Source organism: Podarcis melisellensis (genome assembly GCF_964234715.1).
Source record: "Podarcis melisellensis genome assembly, chromosome: 7".
Taxonomy (NCBI): domain Eukaryota; kingdom Metazoa; phylum Chordata; class Lepidosauria; order Squamata; family Lacertidae; genus Podarcis; species Podarcis melisellensis.
In genome coordinates this window covers 80460059-80480350 of record NC_138539.1, presented here as the reverse complement: position 1 = coordinate 80480350, position 20292 = coordinate 80460059, and the positions used below count along the sequence as shown (strand labels likewise).

Here is a 20292-nt window from a genome sequence, read left to right as displayed (position 1 = left end):
TCCTCCCTGCTCCAGGATGAACGAAGAAATGCATTCAGTTAGCAGCACACATTTCGTTCATTTAATTTTTAATTGTTTTTAATAGAATACTCTGCATTTCAGTGACTTGAAAACACTTTATTTCATCATGCGTCCTAATTTTGTCTTCTTTCTGAAAACCTTCAGACAGAACATGACTTCGCTCACTGGGATGGCACTTGCTTTAAATAGGCCGAAAGAGTTCCAAACATCTGAAGCCCAGACCTTGGATTCTATCCCTATGGAATCCCGTATTTGGTGGTTCTGCATAAGTATTGGCTTATTCGAAAAGCCTGAGGACAAGACATTCTTGATATAAAGAAGCTGTGGAAGCAAAGGAAGAACATTTTCATGCTCCCTCTTCCGTTTTTGGGGTGCTTCGTGCAAAAGGATGGAGGGAGGTCTTAGGGCATGGGTCAGCTTAAATTTTGCTTTAAACAAATACTGCTGCATTTTCCCTACAGGATTCCAGTTCTCCATGCCCAAACTAGAGAAGACACAACAACCATGCGTATTTTACCTTTCCTACTCCACAGCGGTTGGTGCTGTGGTCTCAACCACAGAGCCTAGGGCTTGCCGATCGGAAGGTCGGCAGTTCGAATCCCCACGACGGGGTGAGCTCCCGTTGCTCGGTCCCTGCTCCTGCCAACCTAGCAGTTCGAAAGCACATTAAAGTGCAAGTAGATAAATAGGTACCGCTCCAGCGGGAAGGTAAATGGTGTTTCCATATGCTGCTCTGGTTCGCCAGAAGCGGCTTAGTCATGCTGGCCACATGACCCAGAAGCTGTCTGTGGACAAACACTGGCTCCCTCGGCCTATAGAGCGAGAGGAGCGGTCAACCCCAGAGTCGTCCGCGATTGGACCTAATGGTCAGGGGGTACATTTACTTTTTTTACTCCAAATAAGGTGTGAGAGAGTGTCCGTTCTTTACATGAAAACACGCTCCTGCCTTCTTACTGCACTCCAGTCTCTACATAGTTTACTCCCAGGTGTCTTGCTTCCATATTAGAGCTGAGTTGAGAGAAAACTCCTTAAACCAAGGAAGATCAGCAGTGGTAAGTTGGGGAACGGAACAGATTTCACACCCTCCCTTCATACGCCCCCTTTCAGGGCTGGCCCACCCGTGAGGCAAGGTGAGAAGACTGTCTCAGGCATCAGGATCTACAGAGGCAGCAGATCCTGGTGTATACCGTATTTTTCGCCCCATAAGATGTACCTGACCATAAGACTCACCTAGTTTTTAGAGGAGGAAAACAAAAACAAAAATATTTTGAAGGAAACAGTGGATGTATGATTTTTGTGGTTCTTGCTGTGGCCACAGACATGTGATCTGATGGTGAATTTGGGGTGATCCAATGCAAAAATCCTGAGGATCCACGGGCTTTTACCTCCCCCCTCCCAGGCAGCCTCCGCTAGTGTCCCTTATCTCTCTCCCGATCCCACCAGTCATCTGCTTCCTTTCAACACTCCCTTCCTTCTTTTTTGCCTTAGTGTCTTTTCCTTAGTGGAGCAGTTTTTTGCTTCTCCTTTTCTTCTAATTTCTCTCCTTATTGCTTTAGTCTTCCTGTTTACCCCCTTTGCAAGTTTGCTGTCTTTACCTCCCCCCTCCCAGGCAGCCTCCTTTCTCTCTAGCGTCCTTTATCTCTCTCCCCAATCAACCAACGATCAGTGGCTTTGTTTCAACACCCACTTCCCTCTTTCAAAAAGACCCAAAAACATGATCTGCTTTTTGCCCCTGGGCAATTCAGCTCCAGGGACCACACATTCACTCCATAAGATGCACAGACATTTCCCCTTACTTTTTAGGAAGAAAAAAAGTGTGTCTTATGGAGCGAAAAATACGGTATTTCTATTCCTCACTTGTTCCTGATGTAGATCTTTATTCCCCACTTCTTCTCTGATAGGAGAAGGGCGCCATATTGGGGCAAAATGTCTTGGGCTGGCCCTGGCCCTGTTCACGCCGACCTCCCCACCACCCACAGACTGCAGGTGGTATCTCACCATGAAATGCTTCTCTGTATGGAAAACTAAATGCCAGGGAGAAGAGTCTAGTGTAGCCTTTACCTTGGCATGCCAGTTTTCTAGCAAGGGTTTATGGGAGTGGCGTATAGGCGAGCAAGAGGCTGTTTGGCAGAGAACTGAATTACCAGTGAGTAAAATTCGGTCACAAATCTGCCACTTCAGACTGCACTGGTTGGTCACTAGCGATGGAATTAAAAGGTTACTAGCAGTGAGAGCAAGATCTGGCACAACTCAACTTTCAAATAGTTGAGCTTTACAACTCAAATCAAATTCATGCACACTCGATGTGTGTGCATCTTTATTCTCTTCCTCTGACATGTTTTCCTATCACCGCTTTCATTTCTATGTTTTCAAAGATGTCCCTCAAGCTCAGCTTAATGCTTCTGACTGTTTCTGTGGTGGCGTCCAGCATATTTCATTTCATGCCTCATTGTCCAGGTTTCCAACTTTTTCCTCTACTATTTTAAGTTCAATGTGTCTGTGTTTTATCTGTGTTTAATTTTTATGTTTTGAAAGTTAAACACTTCCTTTGAAGAATAAAATGCTCCATTTTCAGAAATCCAAACGTTCCCAGAGCAGACAAATATACATATATTCCTATGGCACATTTGAAGGCTTAATAAGCACATGGCTTTCTAAGGTCATATTTGCATTTCCAGACTAGTGCTTTGTGCTAAACTAGAACCCATGTGAAGACCACATGGCCCATAGGTAAAGGTAAAGGGACCCCTGGCCACTAGGTCCAGTCGTGGCCGACTCAGGGGTTGCGGCGCTCATCTCGCTTTATTGGCCGAGGGAGCCGGCGTACAGCTTCTGGGTCATGTGGCCAGCATGACTAAGCCGCTTCTGGCGAACCAGAGCAGTGCACAAAAACGCCGTTTACCTTCCCACCGGAGCAGTACCTATTTATCTACTTGCACTTTGATGTGCTTTCGAACTGCTAGGTTGGCAGGAGCAGGGACCAAGCAATGGGAGCTCACCCCGTCACGGGGATTCGAACCGCTGACCTTCTGATCGGCAAGTCCTAGGCTCTGTGGTTTAACCCACAGTGCCACCCATGTCCCATAGATAGCACATTATTACAACCCTCTCTGTCTTTCCCTTGTCACCTCTCTGACTTGTATCCAAAATCATTCACAACTCAGACAATGTGACACTTCTTGTCAAACATTAAATTCCCATCCTACACCACATCCAACACAAACTCTGTATCTCAACATTTGAAGTTGTGTCTATGTTGGTCCATTTCTTCTGGAATACGTGCTTGCCTCCAGGAAAAATCTCTTCCGTTGGATTTTAGGACACAAGTTATTTCTTGGTTTCTTTATCTTTCCATTCACTCCTTTTGTGTTTCTTTTTGTCTCTCTTCTCAGTTTTCATTGTTTGAGAGGCCCATTTCCTTTGAATATTCCTTTGCTTGTCCATCTGATTCACTCCTTTGGTTTGAATTACCATATTTATGCTGATGATATTCAAATTTATTTTTTTCTGCTCCAGTGATAGCTTCTTCTATTCTTGGCAATATTACTACTAACTGACTAACAGCAATCTCATCTTGGATGTCACAACACAATCGGAAGCTGAAATGTACAAAACTCAATTTATCACATTTCCTGCAAAATCTTTTACTGGTATTCTACTGATGTTTGTTGTCAATATTACTTCTTTTGCTGCTTCCTCTACTGTTCAAAGTCTTGCTGTGCTATTTGATTGTGCTCTATCATTTCATCCACACATTAATTCTGTTGTAAAGACTTGCTAAAAAATTGATATCTCAAAGATTCTTCTTGAATGTACCCAAAAATGCACCAAAAAAGCACGCATCCATTGTTTTGTGGTGGCACAATGGCACAAAAACGTGGTTACAAAGCACAGATCCACATGGATTTTTGCATTGGGCTACCCCAAACTCACCGTCAAATCACATATCATGTCTGTGGCCACAGCATGAACCACAAAAATCATACATCCACTGTTTCGTTCAGAATTTTTTCTTCTTGTTGTTTTCCTCCTCTAAAAACTAGGTGTGCCTTATGGTCAGGTGCGTCTTATGGATCAAAAAATACGGTAATAACCTGTAGATGGGAAATTGGCCTTTTAAAGTTGATTGTACAATGGGCTTGGTGATTTTAGATGCTCTAGAAATAGCATAGTAATGACAACCCTTTGAAAACAAAGGTTTTCTGCTTGAATCCAGCTGTGAAGCCCATTTTACCAAATGTAGGATGGTTCTACTAATTCACCAATAGCCATCTGATGTGGTGGGTCAAGCATACCTTGAAAAATTAATGGTGCCCAAGTTGTCGAGACATTGCAAATGGGTCGTTGACAACAGGTTTTTGTTCTTAGATATCAGATTTCCTGCAGCAATGTTAAATCTGGATGAAATGGGGAGACCACACAGGGTGGCTTTTTGATGCCAACGGTGGTGTGTAGGATGGGTAAGGATCACCCATCCTACAATTAGCACCCATGTGGAAACACCCTGAGATGCTGTGGTAGATGAATCCATCCTTCTGTGCCCATCACAGAGGAGAGACCCTAAGCATTTCTGCCAGTGCTTTGCTAGTGACATTATCCCGGGAGAGAATGATGCAGATTGCTGTGTGTGAATCTAAGAAGCATCACTGTAAGACAACTGAAATCATCATCATCTTCAGACCACCACAGCCAAGCATCACAGTTCCATCCCTGAACTCTTAACTGGTTGGACAAAGAGACGATACTCTTCTGGGAGCAATGCTAACTAAGCTGTCCTGTAGTTGTAAAGGGAAAGCCTTTAGAAATGTTTTCTTTTCAAATGATTAAGATAAAGGGGTTGTTGTTGTTGTTGTTAACTTTGCTGCATTAAATGTTCATTCTGTAGTTGACCTCCCTTGCATCGTTTTATTTTGAAATTATTAATATTTTAGTTTCCTGTTAATCAGGTTGCTTTGAATGTATACTTTATATTTGACTTAATCCCCCCCCCCCGGATGGTTTTATTTGATGATTTAATGTAGTTTGCAAGCCACTTTGAGATTCCCCCCCCCACACTTAAAAATATTAAGTGTTATAGAAATGAAATGAATAAGAATGATTATGATAATAACTTTGTTCTCGCCAGGTACATGGCTCGCTGTGGCAGCCAATATTATCCCAGAGGCTAGGCAATATAGTGACAATCGCATCCAGATCCGGAGAATTGTAAGAAATTTGTTTCATCGCTGAATTCCTTGGTGCGGAAAATGGCTTGAAGAGACCCCTTGCTTAGCCAAGCAACCCATGCTACATTTTCAAACTTAATTTTATGGGATGTTAGATGGCATTAGTTACCTGCTAAAAGGGCCAGGGTGCAAAGTTAAAACAAAGCTTATTAAAAGTTGCCGGTTCATCATATGGGGTGGGGGGTCGGTGAGAGAGTTAGGGAGGGGCTACAGATGCTCAAGGGCCTCCAGTTTGATTCTGCCTGCTTCTCTACACACCAATTCCCCTGAGCTTTTTTTGAGCAAATGTGTGGTCCTGAAGACAGCAATCACCGCAGCAGACTCTGAGAGCATCACGAGTAATAAATTGTGAAGGAGTGTCTGGCCTTCCTCCATCTACAACTCAAGAGAATTAGGTTATCTTGCACCTCTGTCTCAAGAGAGAGAGAAATTATTCTCGGTTGAAAAGGTCTTAACTGCCAGCATGGTCAGCAATATTCCCTTAGTTAATCTTCAGATGGCGCAATGTTTCTTGGTTAATGTTTGCTATTTGTATACTTTAGTATGGCATTTAGTATTAAAAACCCCACACCTTTCCTTCCATTTATGATACATGCCAGGTATAATGAGAAGTGGGAGTAGGCCACTGCTGATTAGTTTTGGATAACCGCTAAGCAACTGCCATCTTGTTTATTCCATAACATTACTAATAAGCAATGTGCAATCACAGTCTTACCTTATGTGAAAAGAGGGTTGCATATCAAGAGCCCAACTTAACTTTCTTATCTGAAGGGCACTGCAAGAGCCTAAAGCCAACAAGGAATATAAACTACCCATATACCTTGAGGGTTGCCATGTGCCCTATTTCTCTAGAACACGTCCTCTTTTTCATGGGTCATCGTAGAGTCATCATAGCGATCCATAGTTAAAAGCAGAAGTTGGCAAATGTGTCCTCTTTTTCGCCCTTCAAAATATGGCAACCCTAATACAGCGATACCTCGGGTTAAGAACTTAATTCATTCTGGAGGTCCGTTCTTAACCTGAAACTGAAGCACCACTTAGCTAATGGGGCCTCCTGCTGCTGCTGCCGCACGATTTCGGTTCTCATCCTGAAGCAAAGTTCTTAACCTGAGGTACTATTTCTGGGTTAGTCGAATCTGTAACCTGAAGCATCTGTAACTTGAAGCATCTGTAACCCGAGGTACCACAGTACCTTGCCATTTCTTTCCTTGTTCAGGCCTGCTGAGAGGAAAAGTATCCTCAGCAGAAGGAAGGATATGCTCCTTACGTTTCGCCATCATGAGTGAAAAAACAGCTTGTCATGGGCGATTTTCAGCAGGAAAATGACTGAAAGGGATATGGTTGAACTGCCTTTCCCCCATCTCCCTCTTTAAGAGACAGGAGAAAAATGGTAGAGGAAAGTACACTATGACAGAACTCCTGTTAATGTGTTCTTAAGTCTTGGCTGTGTAGCATCTCCATGTGTTTTGCCCATTTCTCTTTTTGAGAGGAATAAGTACATAACCCATGCTCCTCGGCATCATTTCCGGGGTATGTATTTCCCCACTTCGGATAAATACAGTTTTGTGGTCTTAACTCAGGCTTCCTCAACCTTGGCCCTCCATATGGTTTTGACCTACAACTCCCATGATCCCTAGCTAGCAGGACCAGTGGTCAGGGATGATGGGAATTGTGGTCTCAAAACATATGGAGGGCCGAGGTTGAGGAAAGTACCTATTTACCTACTTGCACTTTGATGTGCTTTTGAACTGCTAGGTTGGCAGGAGCAGGGACTGAGCAACGGGAGCTCACCCCATCGTGTGGATATGAACCGCCAACCTTCTGATCGGCAAGTCCCACAGTTTCCCACACAGAAGAAAATTAGATAAATAGCCGCCATGTTCCAGCCTCTGTCTAGAAGTGCCCGTGACAGCCTTTCCATGCGTTTAAAAGCAGGTCTACTCCAGTCACACTGAAAGGGGAGACGAAAGGGGTCAAATGCTAACATTAAAAGGGATGTGCAGAACACTGTATCCCAGTTCCATGACTTATCTCCCTAAAACATCCTTCCCAGCAGCGTCAGCCCTGCTGGATGGTATGAAAGAACAGCAAAACATTAATTCTTTAATATTATGGTTGTATCTCTCCTACCATCACCTCCTGGCAAATAGAAGGGGAAGAAATGGAGGCAGTGAGAGATTTTACTTTCTTGGGCTCCATGATCACTGCAGATGGTGACAGCAGTCATGAAATTAAAAGACAACTGCTTCTTGGGAGGAAAGCAATGACAAACCTAGACAGCATCTTAAAAAGCAGAGACATCACCTTGCCGACAAAGGTCCATATAGTTAAAGCTATGGTTTTCCCAGTAGTGATGTATGGAAGTGAGAGCTGGACCATAAAGAAGGCTGATCGCCGAAGAATTGATGCTTTTGAATTATGGTGCTGGAGGAGACTCTTGAGAGTCCCATGGACTGCAAGAAGACCAAACCTTTCCATTCTGAAGGAAATCAGCCCTGAGTGCTCACTGGAAGGACAGATCCTGAAGCTGAGACTCCAATACTTTGGCCACCTCATGAGAAGAGAAGACTCCCTGGAAAAGACCCTGATGTTGGGAAAGATGGAGGGCACAAGAAGAGGACGACAGAGAACGAGATGGTTAGACAGCGTTCTCGAAGCTACAAACATGAGTCTGACCAAACTGCGGGAGGCAGTGGAAGATAGGAGTGCCTGGCGTGCTCTGGTCCGTGGGATCACAAAGAGTCGGACACGACTAAATGACTAAGCAACAACAACAACAAAGTGTGATGACCACCAATTGATGGGAATGTGTATTGAAGGAAGAGTGGCCACGAAAATGGATTGCAGAGTATCATCTCTGCCCTCAGTGTAGCTGCTAGTCAGCCTGACTGATCACTTCCCTCTCCATTTGCCTGCCTTCTGCCAGTCTGTATGATTGTTCCAGCTTCTCTGCTGACTCTTTTGGGTGATATTCTCAGCTCAGAGACTAGCCTGCAATTGGCCCGGCTGCCCTGTTGACGAGATGGTTGGATAGTGTTCTCGAAGCTACCTGCATGAGTTTGACCAAACTGCGGGAGGCAGTGGAAGATAGGAGTGCCTGGCGTGCTCTGGTCCATGGGGTCACGAAGAGTCGGACACGACTAAATGACTACAACAACAACAACAACAACAACAACAATCTCTCCTACCATGGAGAGGTTCTTTGGGAATTTTCTGCCTCGGGTGCCAGAATAACTTGGCCAGCCTCAGATACGATGTAACCGTTGACACGATGGGGCACTGCTTGCTGTTTCCGCCTCAGGCATCAAAATGTCTTGGGCTTCCCCTGTCTCTCAGAGCTGAGCTTCAGTATGTGAAATTACCATAGCCGGGTGAAATACGATGTTTGGGGCAGGGATGTTTGCTGTGGTGAGGTAAGCAGTGGGTGGAAAAATGGTTCATGCACACTTCTCGCTACGTAATTGGGGTGTAGCTACGCTTAAGCACACACCATCACAGGTAGTTTGGCCCTCAAAGTTGTGTGCGTTCTGTGCAAGTTCAAGAAAAGCACATAAAGTTGTAGCGGGCACAGAATGCATCTTCTTGACATCCAAAGCTTTTCCTTCTTAAAAACAACAACAAAACACCTAAAATTTCTTGTTAGAAGTGAGGATCGGAGTAGGAGTCTTCTGTGCACTCACAGCAAACCACTCACTGTAGTTTACTGTGACATGTGAACTATAGTTTCTTGTGTTGTGCAAACACTGCCAATGATGATTTGACCCAGTTAACTTGTTATTTAAAAGACCTGCTGCTCCAATTAATTCTGAAGATAAAACGAACACACTAATTTTATGTCTCTCTAACCATACCACAATAATTTAATTAATACTGTAATTGTCAACATTCCCTTGTATCTTTCATGAATAAAAGTGGTAGAACTTCTAGTGATGTTCAGAAGCTAAAGGAGGGGGGGGAAGGTTGTATGTTTCAAAAGTGGGCACAGTAAGCAGTTACAAGCAGCACATTGTTTTTCATTAGCAATGATTTGTTTCTTTGCAGAACAACATCCTGTAAAATATTAAACACAGTCAAAGTGACTAATGCACTTTTTGAATCTAAATATTGCTCAATTAAAAATTAACAAGTCACGTAGTTTTGATTTCTGCCTACAATTGTAAAAACTTGTGCATAAAGATTAATTACTTATAAGTAAAACACATATTTTTTCCAAACTGGCATTAAATTTGCATCTGCAGCGTTATGTTGGACTTCATTTAGACTACTGTATATAGGAAAAGGAGAGGATTTTTTTAGACTCAGAGGACTCTAAAGTTACAAATGGAAATGGGGTATGAGGAAATGTCTTGCTACTTCGCAATGTCCATTGGAGGTGTGCTTTCTGCTAAGTTTGCTTCTAATTGACCCAAGTTGCAATTCAGGAAATCGTTAGCAGTGGAGCGAGAGGGGAAGATGTAATTATTCCCATTTCCTTTGAACATAAAAGAGAAATGTTGCATATGTTTTGTTGCAAATGGAAAACCAATAAATATTGCACGTACCTGATGTTGTCTGAACACAACGCCAGTTGGATCTTCAAGGGGGAAGGGACGAGCTTCTTTCAAATTAAGAGCACACACTACACACAAATACATATTGGAGAAATTTGTCGTTGTGACAAAAGCCCTAGGCTGATGTTTGGAACGAATGTGCAACCGTGGATCTGTCCCACCCCTGCCTGGCACCAGTCGCCTTTCAAATGTTGGATGTTGGATTTCTCCTTTGCCAAGCAGCCTATATGCATGTATGTACAATGTGAAACAGGGCACAATTGTGATTCCCTGTTACACATAACTTCTGCCCCTGCATACCGTTAGCAGAGAAGATGCTGGCTTTATTTTATTGTGGGTACAGACAGTCAAATATTGGGTAATGTCAAAAGATTAGTGGAGCACCACCAAAAGGTATTATCCTCATACATGATGTTTGGATGGCGGCCCCGGAATGTTGTCATAGGGAGACCCCAATATCTAAATAGAGAGGTGACTTTCTTCAAGGGTAAGGGCAGTCTGCTGTTAGGTTTCTGTTGTTGCCACTGTGCAGTGCTTGGAGTCACAAGACTCTGTTTACATTCCAGATATTCCAGACTGCTGGAAGTCTCACGGGAGACAGACGGATGTTGATATTACTGGTTTCCTGTTTCTTTGTACCAGTTGCCTCTCTGCTTCCACAGAGAGAGGATGTATATTTCTTTTCTGTCTGCGTAGTTAGAAATAAACTCTTAGCAATGTAGCTCATATTTCTCGTCCTTCGCTGCTGCTTGGACACTCTGAGTAATGAGGGAACATGCCTGGAGCCTCATCAAAGGCTCAGGTCGTTAATCACCGTCAGAGGACTCGACCGGAGGAGCAGCTCGGCCAAACGCAAGTTCTAACATCATCTGCAGTTCATGAGGGGAAGGTGCCCTGTACATGCTCAGAGTCATCTTTATTTTATTGCTTATTACAAGATAGTATTTATTATGTTCATTTATTTAAGGGAGGGTGTGGCAGAGGGTGGTGCTACAAAAGCTGCTGCTGAGGAGGAGGCCAAATACTTTATTGGTTGTGAGTCGTGGGCCACCTACTCCCTGCCTTGCAGGCCTCTACCACCTAGCCTAGGAAGGTGAGGCCCAGACTTAATCCTGCTGCAAAAGCTCAGGCACCTGACCCAGGAGAGCTGGGGAGGGCAAGAGAGGACTCAGTCACAGTGGTTCAGGGTAGGGTGCTGGGGGGGGGCAGTTAGCAGCCAGCAGCAGTCAAACTTAGTTCATAGAAGCTTCTGGGAGCTCTTGACCATGAGCTTGCAAATAGGACTCACAAACAGGGGCGTTTGCAAGGGTGTTTAATGAAGGAGTTTGAGGCGGAGGCCCAGAGGCCCATCTCACGATGTGCGTAGAACCAAGAGACATGGCAGGTAAAGGGAGCTGCTGCAGCGACCTGCAACACCTGTGCCATGTTTGTCTTCATGTCGGAGAACGTGCAAAAGTACACTTGTGGGCAGTGGAATCTGGTTGCCTCGCTGAGAGAAAAGATACAGCAACTTGAGACCCACCTAAGTCACACTTCGAGATGCAGAGTTTCTCGACAGAGCTGAGTGGACTGATGGAACAGCACCATACCTCCAGAGGTTTATCTCTGCAATGGGCGACCTTCCTGAAGGTTGTAACGCAAGACCAGGCCTTTTCTGCAGTGGCTCCCCATTTGTGGAATGCTCTCCCCAGGGAGGCTCGCTGGGCAACACTGTTCCATATCTTTAGGCGACAGGCAAAAACGTTTCTCTTCACCCAGGTGTTTGGCTGATTGACATTCTATGGCTTTTTAAATGTGCACGTGAGGGAAGGGGTCATTGGTTTCTTTTTGTTTTATTATGTATTTTGTGATCTCGCTTTGTATTTTTCTGATGTGAACCACCCTGTGATCTTCAGATAAACAGCGTTATACAATTGCAATAAATAGTAGTAATAATACATAACATATTCAGGAGGAGGAGGGATACTACTACAGTGAATGCTCAGGTTGCGAACGAGACCCGTGTGGGATGCATGTTCGCAACCCGCAGCATTCGCAACCCGCAGCGGCACGTCTGCGCATGTGTGGGTTGAGATTCGGCGCTTTTGCGCATACGCAACAGCTGAAACCCGGAAGTAGCCTGTTCCAGTACTTGCGGGTTTGGGCAGGTGCATAACCCAAAAAAACAACCTGAAGCGGCGGTAACCCGAGGTATGACTGTACTACTACTAATAATAATAATTTATACCCCACCCATCTGGCTGGGTTTCCCCAGCCACTCTGGGTGGCTTCCAACAAAGATTAAAATACAATAAAACATCAGTCATTAAAAACTAAACAGGGCTGCCTTCAGATGTCTTCTAACCGTCAAATAGTTGTTTATCTCTTTGACATCTGATGGGAGTGCGTTCCATAGGGCAGGCACCACTACCAAGAAGGCCCTCTGCCTGGTTCCCTGTAACTTGGCTTCTCGCAGTGAGGGAACTGCCAGAAAGCCCTCAGTGCTGGACCTTGGTGTCCAGGCAGAGCGATGGGGGTGGAGACGCTCCTTCAGGTATACACTACAAGAAGGATACACTACAAGAAAGTCTGTTGGGTTAGAAAGGTGGAGGGAAAGCAATTTTTGCAAGTCAAAACTGTTTTGCCTTCATGATCCTTTAGTTGCTGTTAAAGATAAATATTTAACTAAGAAGCTGTTTTCGTGAATGGTTCGATCCATAGCTTCAGCCCTTGAGCGAGTTACTCTCGAGTATTCCCATTCAAATGACTCAAGGCCTACAAAGTAAATGGCTTCAGGCTGGCAGGAAGCCAGGCTTCATAATGCACAACAGACGTGTTGGCATGCATTCTGTTCCCACATGTCTTTGTGATGAAGTATCACATACTGTTGGCTAACCACCACTTACCTGGACTCGGAAACAAAAGACTTCCATTTATTTCTAAAGCTTTTAAAACAGCACTATTCATTACGAGAGCGGTTAACACGCTGGAGATGATGATTGCCGTGATTATCCCAAATGGGGTGATATCTTTCCTTGATATACTGTAGATAGTGGACATAATGCCATGCCTACGGCTTTGACATTCATGGTCAGTCCAGATTTATGAGAAATCCATTACAGGCCACAAGGCTCTATTGCTACATTAACGTAGATTTCCAAGATCCATAGCCAGAGAAATTCTGTAGCGAGAGAGCCTAAAGGTGCATGCTGTGTGTTTGTTGGAACCAAAAGCAAATGCATTCATTTTGCATATTTATTCGTATTATTAATTATATTAACATTTTTAAAAATAACGCCTTGTTTTTGTTGATTATTCTGGTGACTTTGCATTCATTGGCCAGACTGTTGGAGACGAAAAGTAGGTTTACTGAGCGATGCAGATGTGTACAGATGTTCCTTTACCTGCAAAGGTTTGAGGCTGGCTGTATCACTTCATTTCCCGTCAGTGCCTATCCTATAGCTTCCTGCTGAAATCCTGTAACTTGTCTCACCACAAATGTCTAGGGTTCAGGATGTCCCACTTTCATTGCACTAAAATAATAATAATAATAATAATAATAATAATAATAATAATAATAATAATAATATCCCACCCATCTGGCTGGGTTTCCCCAGCCACTCTGGGCAGCTCTCAACAGAATATTATTATTATTAATAATAAGGCAATAAAACATCAAACCATAGCAGTCAACTTACAGATTTGAAAATAAGGGACCAGCAGCCTTGAAAATAAGGGACCAGCAGCCAAAATAAGGGACCTGCAGCCTCACCTGTTCCAGGCACTCCAGTCTTCCTGTCCTCCTGTAGTCTGGTCAAACTCATGCTGATAGCTTCGAGAACACTGTCCAACCAATTTTGTAACCAGAGGTTCAACTGAATAGAATCTGAATCACATGCACCACAAGGCCTATGCAGCCTCAACTTAAGATGGCTCCCCAGCTTGGCTTTGCACTGCAAAGTTTGCAGGAGCACGTGCAACAAAATGGCGTCCAGCATTCAAAAACCTTCTCAGCTTGCATTAACTAGCCACACACAAGGCATGCAAGCTCCCCGCCCCAGTCGTTCTTAGACTTATTATTGGGTGAGCAACACAGCCAAGCAACACAATTGGAGCCTCCCTCCTCCCTGGTCAGCAGGGAGAGAGGGAGAGGAGCTGCTTCCTTTGAAATTTAAGGGACATCATTTAAGGGACATCCATCAAAAAGGACAGCAGCGGGACATGGCGCTGGAATAAGGGACTGTCCCTTCAAATAAGGGACACTTGACAGCTATGCATCAAACATTAAAAACTTCCCTAAACGGAGCTACTAGAACCCCTCCAGACAGCTATAATGTGGTAGCCTTGGGGAAAGATTGCAGAACAACTAATAAAGCAGAATAAACCCACCATTAACACACTTTTATTGCGTCCATGGAAGACAGCCACAGTAAACCCCAGTCTGGAAGAGACCTCTTTAAGATCTGATGTGCTACCATTTTTGACAGGGACTTGGACAAGGTACTCTCCAGCCTCAACCCCAATTGCCATGGTTATTCTTACACACGTTTCTATCATATTTCCTTTCCTCCACTTTGCTGCTGGCTGCTCTTGTCACTTTCTCCCTCTTACTGTCACCACTAGGTTTCTGCCTCCGCCCCCACCAGGCACCCAAAAAGGGACCTTTGACTTATTTTCTTTTTCTCTTCCATTGCCTCCTCCTCTGTGGTCTTTGCTTCCCCTTTTGCAGCCTCATGGAAGCCGCTCCAGCCAGAGCAGCATCGGGAGAAGCCCTCTTCCTGGGAGAGATTCAACAACAAGCCCAGGTTTTCATCAACAGCCTTTTAAAAGACCTTGGCTCATAGCTGACAAGCTGTGGTGTGCTGCTGTCCCCTGCTATTGTTGTTATTTTTGACTGGGATTATTGTTTTTCGGTTAAATTTAATGAGGAATTTGGATTGCCCTATTGCATTTTTACAGATTTTTGTTTTAGCCGCCTTCTAATGTCCATGACACGCAGGTGGCGCTGTGGTCTAAACCACAGAGCCTAGGACTTGCTGATCAGAAGGTCGGCGGTTCGAATCCCTGCGACGGGGTGAGCTCTCATTCCTCGGTCCCTGCTCCTGCCAACCTAGCAGTTCGAAAGCACGCCAAAGTGCAAGTAGATAAATAGGTACTGCTCCGGCGGGAAGGTAATACATTCAAGGGATAAATTCAGAAAACACAGGTCATGCTAGACTGTGGTATAATGTATGACTTGGAAAAGACCCTGATGTTGGGAAAGATGGAGGGCACAAGGAGAAGGGGACGACAGAGGACAAGATGGTTGGACAGTGTTCTCGAAGCTACCAGCATAAGTTTGACCAAACTGTGGGAGGCGGTGGAAGACAGGAGTGCCTGGCGTGCTCTGGTCCAGGGGGTCACGAAGAGTCTGACATGACTAAATGACTAAACAACAACATGGCAGGCCTACCCTATTCAGATGACAAACCAGCTTATATTGGTGGAGGGTCAGGATCTTGCCTTCTGACTCTGACTCCAATCCCTGCATGTTCATCAGAACTACGGAAACAGAAGTACAAATCACAAGAGACTACGTGTGTATGGGGTTTAGGCACATAGAAGCCACACAGAAATTCTGATGGATGCACTGAGGTGCTGGTTAGCATGACCCTGACTCCTGCTGCACATGTACATTCTTCACTTTTGTTTCTGAAGTGTGTTTGAGTCGAGATACACACAAAGCCACAGTCTGTTGTTCCCTTTCTTCAGTACCACTAATGAGTTCATCCTGAGAAAGATGGCATCACTGTGGTTCTTGACAGGTGATTTACCTGCATAAAGGAAAAATACTGTGACAGGAGTCACCGGTGAATGTGAGCTGAAATTAATATTGCAGCATCAGATGTCTGCTTGGCTGAATTTATAATTGCTTTGCAGGGAAAGCATATGATCACAGTTGTCACTGAGTCAGCTCTGCTTAACTTCCATTCTTGCCCTGTCCATCGTTCACAACCCACAATTTACCCAAGACGGCTTGGAATACTGAAACCTAAATGAATGTCTTTTTTAAAAAGCACACAGCTCATTGTTGGGAGGGGGGCTTTGCCAATTATTATCACAGCCCACCAGATTTCAGACAATGCCTTTCTGAGGCACTGCAGCAGTCCTTGGAAGTTTTCTTGGGTATACTTGCAATTCATCGTGAGGCTCAGGAAGCTATGCACATGACTAGCGCATACCCACCAAGTGTCCTGATTTTCCAGGGACAGTCCTGGAATTATGGAAGTCATCCTGGCTTCTGATTTGATGCCAGAATGTCCCTCACCAGTGCTGCTGGCAATAATTAATTAATTAATTAATACCCCGCCCATCTGGCCGGGTCTCCCCAGCCACTCTGGGCAGCTTCCAACAGAATATTAAAATACAATAATCTATTAAATATTAAAAGCTTCCCTAAACAGGGATGCCTTCAGATGTCTTCTAAAACTCAGATAGTTGTTTATTTCCTTGACATCTGATTTGCCCTCCCATCGAGAAGGCCCTCTTCCTGGTTCCCCGTAACCTCAGTTCTCGCAATGAGGGAACCGCCAGAAGGCCCTCGGCGCTGGACCTCAGTGTCTGGGCAGAACGATGGGGGTGGAGACGCTCCTTCAGGTATACTGGACCAAGGCCGTTTAGGGCTTTAAAGGTCAGCACCAACACTTTGAATTGTGCTCATAAACGTACTGGGAGCGAATGTAGGTCTTTCAAGACAGGTGTTATGTGGTCTTGGCGGCCGCTCCCAGTCACCTGTCTAGCTGCCACGTTCTGGATTAGCTTAAGAAGGAGGATGAGCCAGTGTTTTCCCTGAGGGAGCATCTTGTTGCCTTTCCGTGGCCTTTCCATGGGCTCCACTGCCAGCCTCCCACCTTGGGAAGCTTGTAGCAGTTGCTGGACAGCACCCAGCCCTGGAGGCCCAGCCCTGTGAGACATGTCAGCTCTGAGAGGCAAGCATTGGACAGGGTTGCCCTGGGCAGAAAGAAACAGGGAGCAGAGTGGAGCACAATTTGTGTGCATTTTGTGTGTGTGTAAAGCACATCAAAGTGCAAGTAGATAAATAGGTAGGACTTGCCGATCAGAAGGTCGGCGGTTCGAATCCCCGCAACGGGGTGAGCTCCCATTGCTCGGTTCCTGCTCCTGCCAACTTAGCAGTTTGAAAGCACGTCAAAGTGCAAGTAGATAAATAGGTACCACTCCAGCGGGATGGTAAACGGTGTTTCCGTGCGCTGCTCTGGTTTGCCGGAAGCGGCTTAGTCATGCAGGCCACATGACCTGGAAGCTGTACACTGGCTCCCTCAGCCAATAAAGCGAGATGAGCGCTGCAACCCCAGAGTTGGTCACGACTGGACCTAATGGTGAGGGGTCCCTTTACCTTTACCTTTAAAATAAAATCAGGATTCAGGGGTTTTCTCAGGATGGTGGAGGGCATTTTAGCTGTTGGTGTGGTGGTGGGGGGCACTCACCCTACTCCTGATAGGGCATGCTCTGCAGAGGGGTGGGGAATAGGGGGCTAAAGGAGCATCAATTGGCCAGAGGGGAGTGTGTGAGAAATAACCCCATTTTCATCTGAGGAATGTCCGAGGGCATGTTAGAGTGTGTACTGTACAGCTGTTGAATGGTTTCTTTAAATTTTAGGTTTCATTACTGTTCCACAAGATGCGTATGTCTTTAAGGGCCAGAGCAAATAACATTGACCTAGTTTTACAGCTGTGAAACAGTATAGCAGGTGCTGTTAAGTTATGTTGATTAAGCTGTTGGGTATAGTATATAAACAGCAAGTAGCTCTCTCAGTACCCTGGTGGATGGGTCACACTTATTGATATAATGCAATTTAGTGTAAAAGGAGTTTTTGTTATTTGTTATTAAACCAAGCAAAAGTTACTTTTGCATTTCTTGAATGTGTAGTCTCCCCAGCACGCCTTCTGCAACCCAACTAATCTGCAAATAACCAACAACAACATGTCCCAGAATCCTCTGCAGTGTGCAATAATTCAGTGGTGACAGCAGCTTCGAGGTTCCTTCACAGGCAAGTATGTCACTGAAATTCTACTCAGTATTGATCCAGAGTAGATTCCAATGTATAGTTAGCAGAGTAACAATTTTAACACATTGCAGGTTTCCCCAAAAATAGACCAGAGGCAATTGTATGTAATTCATCAGAGCTTTTCTGCTACTGAAGACAAATGAGCATAATGGTCACAAATCCAGCACATTCAGGATTGGCACTGTCCATAAGAAATCCAGTTGAAGCAGACTTAACTTAAACTTACAATAACTTATAATAAAGCCAGTGCTTTTTTCTGGGGGGATGCAGGGGGACACATACCCCTAAACATATTGTGAATTTAAGTTTGGCCTCATTGAGGGGCAGTATTTCAACTGTTGGAAAATGAGAGTAGCCCTAAACATTTTTTTCGAAAAAAAGCAACGGATAAGACTAAACCTTAAGACTATATACAGAACACCACACCAGGAGGAAAAGAGATAGAAAGAGAAAGTGGGAGACCCAGGCTCCTTCTGGCCTCTTGTTATAGTCAGCATGACCCTGAATAAGGGATAACAGAACCAGTTTAAACCAGCTGTACTCAGCTTCTCTGAAGGAATAACCCAAACATCCTGAAGTTTCTTTCACACAGAGACAGTGGCGTAGCATGGGGGGTGCAGGGGGGGCCGGCCGCACTGGGCACAACATCTGGGGGTTAGGGTTAGGGGGCGCAAATCCACGGGTTAGGGGGCACAAATCCACGGGTTAGGGGGCGCAAATTACTTTCCTTGCCCCGGGTGCTGACAACCCACGCTACGCCACTGCACAGAGAAGCTTCCAGAACCCTCTTGAATCAAGTAGAATAGGAAAGATCTCTATGCATCAGATCAATACTTTCTGCACTAAGAAATGCAAACTGACAAAGTAAACATGAAAAAGTGTTCCCCATAGAAAGCTGAAAATTTGAATATTATTGCCATAGAACACAGTCTGATTAAATTGGTATTGTGCCTGAGTTTCTAACTAGCCAGAAAATAAATGGTCTGGCCCTCCACTGTTGCACTGTTGCTTTTGGGCCAGCTCAAAGAAACACAAGAGGCAAGGCCATTTCGTCCACAAGTACCCCACCACCATCTCTTGGCTGTTTTATTATTATTATTATTATTATTATTATTATTATTATTATTATTATGCCATACACCATGAATAGATGGGCTTTGTGCTGGGCTCCTCTCCAGATGCACCCAAAATGGCCTCACCCAAGCAAGAGGGGTGCACTGTTTTCACTGCCTCCCAAACATTCTGCACCCCAGGATCAGAAAGGTCCCCAAGTCCCAGTCAGATGCTTGAATATTTGGGATATATATATATATATATATATATATATATATATATATATATATATATATATATAAAGTTTTTCTTTAACAAATAATTTTGACAACCTTGTTTACCAATTTATAGTTTTTGAACTTCCACAGTGCCTCCTTCAATCATCCATTTTTCATATCTTTACACATTTTCTATGTAGTATTGCCAATTTGATAATAACCTTCCATCTCAGTTTCTTTCTTACAATATACCTTGGTTTATCATAAAGCCTCTTTAAAACCCACTAGCGTTGTCTGTTCATCACATACAGTTTTCAGATATTCCGTAAACTTTCCCCAGTCCTCAATGAATTTGCGATCTTTCTGATATCTAATTTTTCCAGTCATTTTATCCAATTCTGCATAATCCATAAGTTTCATTCTCCACTCAGTCAAGGTCGGTAGTTCCTCTTGTTTCCATTTTTGGGCCATTAGTATTCTTGCCGCTGTAACAGTTTATTGAAACTGTTTATAATCACATCTTTTTATCTCTCTTCCTGTTATTCCTAACAAAAAGGCTTCTGGTTTTTTAACAAACGTATATTTAAACATCTTTTTCAATTCGTTGTATATCATTTCCCAGATACCCTTTACCTTCTTACATTCCCACCACATATGAAAAAATGAACCTTCTTTTTCTTTACATTTCCAACACTTATTACATGTTTTACACATTTTTGCTAACTTTACGGGTGTAATATACCATCTGTAAACCATTTTCATAATATTTTCCTTTAACGCCGTACATGCAGTGAATTTCATATTATCATTCCATACCTTTTCCCAATCATCCAATTGTATATTATAACCAAAATCTCTGGCCCATTGAATCATGACCGACTTTATCTCCTCATCTTTTGTTTGCCATTCCAAAAGTATTTTGTACATTTTTGACAATATCTTAACATCATTATCAATTATCTCCGTTTGAAATTTCGATTCTTTCTCTGTATATCCCCTCTTTGAGGTCCATTTTGAACCTTTCATTTACCTGAAGATAATGCAATCAATCATACACATAGTCTTTAACTTGTTCATATGGCTTCATTTTCCATTTCCCCCCCTCTTTCATTACTAACTCACCATAAGTTATCCAATTTCCTCTCATATTAATTTTCTTTACACTCAATATCTCTAATGGT

General features: G+C 43.9%; 1 long non-coding RNA gene across 1 annotated transcript; it reads right to left on the bottom strand.

The window, feature by feature from the left end:
• Positions 1-12318: 12318 nt before the first annotated feature.
• On the bottom strand, positions 12319-16070 carry LOC309374889. Its single transcript, XR_014170750.1, has 3 exons — positions 15228-16070; positions 14445-14553; positions 12319-13308 (listed from the first exon to the last, which is right to left on the bottom strand). It is a non-coding gene; the product is annotated as an uncharacterized lncRNA (long non-coding RNA).
• Between the last annotated feature and the right edge of the window lie 4222 nt (positions 16071-20292).